Raw genomic sequence first — 6,563 nt, 5'->3', positions numbered from 1 at the left:
AACTAGTCAGTCCCGTTGTCCTTGAAGCACGTAATTCTCTCCCATCCCATTCTTCCTTCTAAAATATTGGGATCTATTTTCATCAGTCAATGTTCCTTTAAACGGAATGATGATAATAGCCTCCGTGGCCAACCTTGTGGGATTCTGATGGGCACTTGCTGCATGCTGTCAAGTCGGTTCTGACTCATAGAAATCTTATAGGGCAGAGTAGTAAGCTGGAGTCTTCACCAGAGCAGATCCCCTGATCTTCTCTCCACAGAGCAGCTGCTGGGTTTGAACCACCATCCTTTTGGTTAGCAGCCCAGCACTTAAACATTGCATTGTGACACCAGGGCTCCTTTCTGAAGGACAGCAAAAACTTTCAATTTAATAGCTTTGTCAATAAAAGAAAATCACCATGGTCATGCAAATCCCTTCTATTGGGTAAAATAGACTAAGCCCAGTAGACACAGGGAACCCAGGGTAGATCTTCCAAATTAGCTCCTTTATTGGACCAAAAGAACAAACAAATCTGTTTGGAGAAAAGTGCAGCTGGATTGTTCCTCTGAAGCAAAGATGGAAAGACGTTTTCCCTCATATCTCAGACATGTCAGGTAGGACCAGTTCCTGAAGAAGGACATCACACTTGGGAAAGTGGAGGGTCAGTGAAGAAGAGGAAGCCCTCCAGTGAGATGCTTGGCAAAGTAGCAGCAGCAATGAGTTCAAACATAACAATTGTGAGGACTGGGCAGTGTTTCATTCTGTCTTATGAGTTGGAATAGACTCAATGACGCCTTATAACAACAATAGTCTGGCCTCAACAGGTAACATATTTATAACATTTTACATAGACATCTAGTCCACACACACACACACACACACATACACACACCAGTTCTTGGTCCTTGCAGAGCAAAGCATACGAGATTGCTATGCTACTACAACAAAAGAAAGTCTTAGGAGAGATGATGGTGTTGTGTTGCAACCCCACACTTAATACATTTAACGCATGCAAAACCAGCTACACATGTTCTTTCATGTTCTGCTATTCTTCAAGAAGACATAAGAATCCTGAATGTGTATGTGCTGAACAACAGAGCATCCAAATGGTGGTGGTGATGGTGTGCCGTCACTTCTGAGTCATAGCAACCCTGTCTGTATAAGGTTTTCGAGGCTGGAAATCTTTACAGGAGCAGAAAGCCTCATATTTCTCCCATGGAGCAACTGGTGGATTCGAACTGCTGATCTTGCAGTTAGAAACCCAACACATAGCCCACTACACTACCAGGGCTCCTAAGTATATCAAAATATACAAGGCAAACCAGATAGCTGTAAAACTAAAGAGACAGATTCATTATGATAGCTGGAGACCGAACCACCCCTCTCTCAGTCATTGACAGACCAACAGACAGAAAATGAGTATGGTTACAGCAGAACTGAACAGCAGCATCAATCAATGTATTAACTGATTTTAGATTTGATTCCATTTTAGATCCTGATCACTCCAAGAGGAGTTTGTACATAAGCAAACTTGATTGGAGGAAACCAATCAAGGGGCATTTCATTTCATACACGTGGACATACTGGAAATCTGTGGAATATATCTTATAGTAGAATACACTGGATTTCAAGTTCACATGGAACATTCACCCAAACAGACACACTTAGGAAATGTTTTCTGACTGAGTGATCAAATGAGTGAATATGGCCACGTTCTGAACCAAACAGTATCCCATCACAAATTAAAAAGAATAGAAATCATACAAAATATACTCTTGGATTGGGATGGAACCAAACTAAAAACCAGGCACAGAAAGAAAGCTAGAAACTCCAAACTCATCTGGAAATTAAGGTGCACACATCTAAATAGCAAGTGGGTCAAGGAAGTCTCAACAGACATTAAGGGAGATTTTGAAAATGAAAATGTAATGAGAGAGAGAGAGAACTGAAATATTGGAGGAGATTCCAAAATATGCTTCTCAAGTGCTCCCCGATGAAAACCATGGTCTTCCTGCTGGCTTCCATCCCTGCTCCTCACATGCTATGAGCAGCTCCTGGGGTCCAGAGGGGTCCCTTTGACTCCTCAGAATTTTCTCGCTACATCTATCTTTAGAACATTTCCTGATCCAGGACTGTGGTCTCATACACTTAGACACAAGGGCTGTGGTGTGCTGGCTAGGTTTCCCTCCAGCTGCTTGGGAGTGTGGAGATCTCACAGCCATGGGAGTGTGGAAGCTCACAGTCATGGGAGTGGGGAGATCTCACAGTCATGGGAGTAGGGAGATCTCACAGCCATGGAAGTGGGGAGATCTCACAGCCATGGGAGTGGGAAGATCTCACAGCCATGGGAGTGGGGAGATCTCACAGCCATGGGAGTATGGAGATCTCACAATCATGGGAGTGTGGAGATCTCATAGCCATGGGAGTGGGGAGATCTCACATGGGATGACTGATCTATGCTGGGCGTAAACAGAGCCCTCACCCAATTTAGTACAGCTCAGCTGGCCTGAGACGTCCTGTCAATTTCGGGTTCCTCTCACTCTCCACTGATTCTCAGAACCTTAAAGATCAGCATCTCTGCTGAAGAAATTCTGGGGGAACCGACTTGCCCCTTCTCTGCACCTCCACCTCAGGGGGGTGAGTTACAGAGGTTCTGGGCTCAGGTTCCTGGCACCTGTCCCTGTGGAAAGCAGCGACGTGCTTCCTCCTCTGTGACTCTCTGATCTCATCTCGGCCTCCAGCTGAGAGAATTGAGAAGTCGGGGTGACAGGAGTCTGTCTGAGGGGTGAACCTCCTGCAGTGTGAGGGGAGGGATCTGCAGGGGCTGGACTGTCTCCCCACCCACACAGCCTTCTCAGGAAGGAAGGAGGCCAGGCAGGGTCTTTACTCTGCATCGGAGGCGACCCTAGTATCCAACAGCGGCAGCTCCCTGCTGTTCTTAGTGTCTTCCAACAGCAATTTCTTTTCTTTTCTTTTCTCTTTAATAGGAAAACCTAAAACCCTCAGAGAAATAAAAACATTTCTTTTTAAACCAGTGCTTCCGGTGGACTCCTACTCATGGATACCTCTTATACAGTCTAGTAGAGCTAAGTTCTGTGGGAGCTCAAGGAATGATTTTACAAAAGTAGACTGACAGACGTTTCTGCCAAGGCATCTCTGGGTGGAATCGAACCATCAGCCTTACAGTTAGCAGCTGAGAGCATTACCCATTTGCAGCCCCCACCAACTTGGTTCCCAAAGGACTATTCAAGGCAGCTAAGGCCTTAGAAGTCAGAACTAGACCCAGGTGCTTCTGAAAGTTGCCAGCCAATCAGAAAGCATAGAAGAAAAAACAGCATCATCAGAAGGGGGTGATGCGGCTAAGCCTGTGGCTCTGACTCTTGGGTTTGCATTCTGGCTCTCCCCCATGGATGCTCCGATCCCAGTGAAGCTGTAAACACAAGAAATAAACGCATTCTGCACGATGCAATTAGTAACACAGAGTTACCTCACAGGACTTTGCGAGGCAGGAGTAAGATCAGCGTGAGGCAAGGATCTGAGAATGATGCCTACTTAAATTTCACACCTTACATGGCTTCCTGGGGCTGTCTAGTCAATTGACCTAATACTGTTTTCAAAGTTACTGTTCCACCCCACAGTTCAGTGAGTAATGCCTGGGGTCTTAAAAGCTTACCAGTGACCATCCAAGATAAAAGAATGGTCTCTGTTTGCTTGGCACAACGGAGGAAGACAGAGATCCAAGAATCAGAGAAGGAACTAGTCTGTAGATCCAAGAAATGGATGGTACCCAACTACCATTACTAAATGTTTTGATCAAGGGATCAATAGATGACCACTGATCAAAAGGAGGAAGATGTGGAACAGAATTTCAAATTCCCACAGAATCCAGACTTACTGGATATACTGAGACTGGAGAAACCCCCATATCTATTACTCTGAGAAAATCTTCAAACTGTGAACCCTAATTCTCCCCTGAAGTCAACTTGAACCGAAACAGCTGTATAACTAAATTCGTAGAGACTCTTCAACATCAGCATGGCACCTTTTGAAAGAGTTAGCTCTAGAGATCAAGTGGTCACGCCGCCTGGTCCTTCTTCCTGTTCTACTCTTAGTCTGCAAGCTCCGCTGAGACCTGTCCACCATAGGAGACCCTGCTGGATTTGAAACACCAGACTGACAGATGGGTGGCAGATTTTGCAAACCAAGTAGCCACTCTTAATGCTCAAATAAAGAAAATCCTTAGATACAAAGACTAAAGGATAAAAATTTTAAAAAATAAATAATAAAAGGGTGGAAAAAATATAACAAGCTAACAGCAATCAAAAACAAGCAGGAGTAGCAAGATTAATTTCTGATAAAGTGGACTTTGAGGTAAAGGTCAGCATAGGAAACATAGAGGGACATCATATAATGACCAAAGGGTCAACTGAACAACAGGACATAAGCATAAAAATTGTCTATGCACCTAATGAAAGAAGCTTCAATACATAAATCAGGCTCTAACAGAATTGAGGAGTCCTGGTGTGGCGCTGTGGGCTAATGCGTCAGACTGCAAAGTCATTTGAACTGCAAGGTCAGTGGTTCAAGCTCACCAGCTGCTTCTTGGAAACCCTATACACGGTCACTATGGGTCGGAATCAACTCAACGGCACTTAACAACAACAACAACATAATTAAAGAGCAAAATGGGCAGTTCTACATGACAACGGGAGATTGTAATAGACCATGGTGGATGAAGAACAGCAAACTAGATGGAAACTCAACCAATACACAGAAGAACCCCACAACACAATCAACCAGTTTGAACTCAGATAAATGTTTGGAACACTCAACACAACACAATGTACATTCTTTTCCAGCACACGTGGAACGTTCTCCAGAATACAGCATATATTGGGCCATAAAGCAACCTCAAAAAATGAAAGAAAGACAAAGAATTCCTTTAAGAAATCAATTAGAACATACATTGGAAAATGGGCCAAAGACCTAACAAATACTTTGCAAACAGATTATCCAAATGCTAAGTTTGACCGGGCCATCAAGTCAGTTCCGATTCATAGCTACCCTGTATAGTGCTTCTGAGGAGTGGCTGGTGGGCTTGAACCACCAACCTTATGGTTTGCAGTCCAGTGTTTATCCAACAGTGCCACATCAGAACTCTAAACACTAAAATAGACATAGGTAAATAAATAAAGTATAGATTAAAAATAAATAAAATAAACCTAACTGGAGTCCTAGTGCGGCATTGCAGGATAATGCTCTGGACCACAAGGTCAGTTTGAACCACAAGGTCGGTGGCTCAAGCTCACCAGAAACCCTACACAGGATCGCTATGAGTCGGAACCAACTCAACGGCACTTAACAACAGTAACTATAACCCTAAAACTAAACCAAGCCCTACTCCTAGCCTCACCTTATCCCTAACCCAAAAGGAAAATAAGACCCAAAAGGCTAGGTCCATTCCCTTGCTACTCAAAGCATGTTCTCTGGACCACTAGCATCCATGTTACCTGGGAGATTGTTGGACACGCAGAATCTCAGGTCTTGTCCAGGCCTACAGTGTCAGAATCTTTTATCCACCAGTGACTCAGATGTCCGTTAAGGTTTAACAGCCACAGATCCTATTTAGTGGGGCTTCCACCTCAAGAAAGGATGGGAAATGAGTTTCTGAGTCCTGCCATGGGGAGGTAGGAGTCATGGATGCACACAAAGAAGGCCAAGTGTCTTCTATGTCCTTCTCCTCAAAGTGTGGTTCATGGACCAGAATCACACGAATGGTCATCCCCTGGAAGCTTTCTAGAAGTAGAGAATCCGGGCCCCACCACAGAAGATGCATGTTAACAAGCTTCCATGTGACTGGGAGAGACAGTGAAAGCTGGGAAACAAAGGTCCACATGATTCCAACCCTGGTGTATGGAAACAGGATGGTGCTGACCCAGCCACCATCATGACATCACCAACATAATGTCTCCAGAAACACAACACTGTGACTTAAGCTTGTTAACTGTTAACTAGACAAAGGATCTCAGATAAATCAGGGATTTTTAAGGACGCCGAACTGGTGACTGATAAAAGAAAGACAACCATAAGATGGAATGGAAACAGGAAACGTAAGGTAGATAGATATCAGATGAGTGAGACCACATTGTGGAAACTGCAATCAATGAAATAAAACAAAATGTGTCTCAATTGTTGAAAGGAAAATTGATCTTCTCTGTAAACTTTCACCCAATTCACAATACAAAGTTAAAAAAGAAATACAACTATAAAGTACTAACACTGATTTTACTACAAAATAGGATATTTTGTATCCTATTTTGGCACAAAAGGATGTAGATACTAACTGAAAGTCTGGTGGTTCAAATCCATCGAGAGGTGCTGTGGGAGAAAGGTAGAAATGGACTGAGTAATCTACAAGCAATCTACTTCTGAAAGGCCACAGCCACTGATCTGGAGCAGAGATCTACTCAGAAACACACACGTCTCTGTCTCCGTGAGTCACAACTGATTCAAAACCAACCAATCGGTTTGGGTTTTGGTCTACGTAAATCATGTTTAGAGATACCATACAGGGTTGTTTTGGG

At 43.7% G+C, this 6,563-nt stretch overlaps 1 protein-coding gene across 1 annotated transcript in view; it reads left to right on the top strand.

Annotated features, from left to right (window-relative positions):
- The first annotated feature begins 1,075 nt into the window (after positions 1-1,075).
- Positions 1,076-6,563, top strand: part of MC3R (melanocortin 3 receptor) — a 12,587-nt gene continuing 7,099 nt past the window's right edge. Inside the window, exon 1 of the mRNA XM_006839165.1 lies at positions 1,076-1,088. The gene's annotated coding sequence lies outside the window, so the exon portion shown is untranslated. The remainder of the gene's footprint in view (positions 1,089-6,563) is intronic.

The sequence above is a fragment of the Chrysochloris asiatica genome, unplaced genomic scaffold, assembly GCF_000296735.1.
Source record: "Chrysochloris asiatica unplaced genomic scaffold, ChrAsi1.0 scaffold00023, whole genome shotgun sequence".
In the NCBI taxonomy this organism is placed as follows: domain Eukaryota; kingdom Metazoa; phylum Chordata; class Mammalia; order Afrosoricida; family Chrysochloridae; genus Chrysochloris; species Chrysochloris asiatica.
The sequence above is the reverse complement of the archived record's forward strand: the minus strand, read 5'-3'. Positions and strand labels throughout refer to the sequence as shown.